We start from the raw sequence: 1,630 nt of genomic DNA, 5'->3' as shown, positions 1-1,630 counted from the left end.
AATCTACACATTGCCAATTTTTTGGAGATTTGTGATACTTTCAAGTCAAACGGAGTGTCAGATGACGCCATCAGATTGAGACTATTCCCATTTTCATTGAAGGATAAAGCTAAGGGATGGTTAATGGCACCACCATCAGGAACGATCACAACATGGAATGATTTAGCACAGAAGTTCTTGACCAAATTCTTTCCTCCAGCAAAGTCGGCAAAGCTGAGAAATGATATCACATCGTTTTTATAGGAAGAGTCAAAATCATTGTATGAGGCTTGGGAGAGATACAAAGAATTACTGAGGAGGTGTCCACATCATGGGTTGCCAGTTTGGATGCAAGTCCAAACTTTTTATAACGGATTGATGGTGAATGTGCAAACCATGATGGATGCAACATCGGGAGGAACACTGCAAAATAAGACTCCGGAAGAAGCTCACGAGTTGCTTGAAGTTTTGGCAAGCAACAATTATCAAGGACCTAATGAGAGGGTGCAACCGAAGAAATCTATGGGTCTTCATGAAGTTGATGCATATACAGCCATTTCAGCCCAACTGACAACACTTCAGAAATAGTTGGGAATTATGCAGGTAAATTCCATTCAAGCACCTCAACTAACTTGTGAATTTTTTGCAGGTAATCATGTGAGCAGCGAATGTCAAGTGGGAAACACGTTTGATTCAGCATCATCATCATCGGAGTAGGTTAAATACTTGGCAGGAAATCAAAGGCAACCGAACAATCCGTACTCCAACACATATAACCCTGGTTAGAGGAATCATCTGAACCTGTCTTGGGGCAATCAAAATTAGCAGAACAGTCAATGGAACTAAAGAGCATTGCCAACCAACCAAACAGGGGTGAACAATCAATCAGGAGAGCAAAGAGTGACAAAATTGGAGGACATGTTTGGAAAGTTTATGCAAGAGACCACATGTTTTATGAATGAGACGAGAATGAATTTTAGAAATCAAGGGGCGTCCATTCGGAACTTGGAGGTACAAGTGGGTCAATTGGTTGATAAGTTAAATGAGAGACCACAGGGCTCCTACCGAGCAACACAGTGACTAACCCATGTGAGCAAGCAAATGCGATAACTCTGAAAAGTGGGACAGTGTTGGAAGAGGTGGAAAATTCAAGGGAAGAATAAAGTCCGCCAAAGGCCAAGGAAAAGAGAGACTCTGATGAGGAAGTTGATGAAGAGATAGTTGCTGAAGAGAAACCATCTAGTTCCAGGGAAGAAGAACAAAAACAGGAAGTGAGACAAAGAAAAAGGAAGGAGAAACTGCTATTTCCCGAGATACCACCAGAATTAGCACATCACAATCCTTCTGTGCCATTTCCTCAGAGACTAAAGAAAAAGAATCAGGATAAGCAGTTTTCCAAATTCATTGAAATATTTAGAAAATTGCATATTAACGTTCTTTTTGTAGATGCATTGCAACAGATGCCGAGCTACGCAAAATTTCTCAAGGAGATTTTATCAAACAAAAGGAAGTTAGAGGATGAGAAAACAGTGATGCTCACAGAGGAGTGCAACACCATTCTTCAGAAGAAGCTACCCCTGAAACTCAAAGATCCAGGGAGTTTTACTATTCCTTGCATTATAGGAGACATTACCTTTGATCAAGTTTTATA

General features: G+C 40.6%; 1 non-coding gene across 1 annotated transcript; it reads right to left on the bottom strand.

The window, feature by feature from the left end:
* Nucleotides 1-210: 210 nt before the first annotated feature.
* On the bottom strand, nt 211-317 carry LOC116143643. The gene has a single exon (XR_004130155.1). It is a non-coding gene; the product is annotated as a small nucleolar RNA R71 (small nucleolar RNA).
* Between the last annotated feature and the right edge of the window lie 1,313 nt (nt 318-1,630).

This window comes from Pistacia vera, unplaced genomic scaffold (genome assembly GCF_008641045.1).
Source record: "Pistacia vera cultivar Batoury unplaced genomic scaffold, PisVer_v2 Contig430, whole genome shotgun sequence".
Lineage (NCBI taxonomy): Eukaryota > Viridiplantae > Streptophyta > Magnoliopsida > Sapindales > Anacardiaceae > Pistacia > Pistacia vera.
This window is presented reverse-complemented; position numbering and strand designations above follow the sequence as displayed.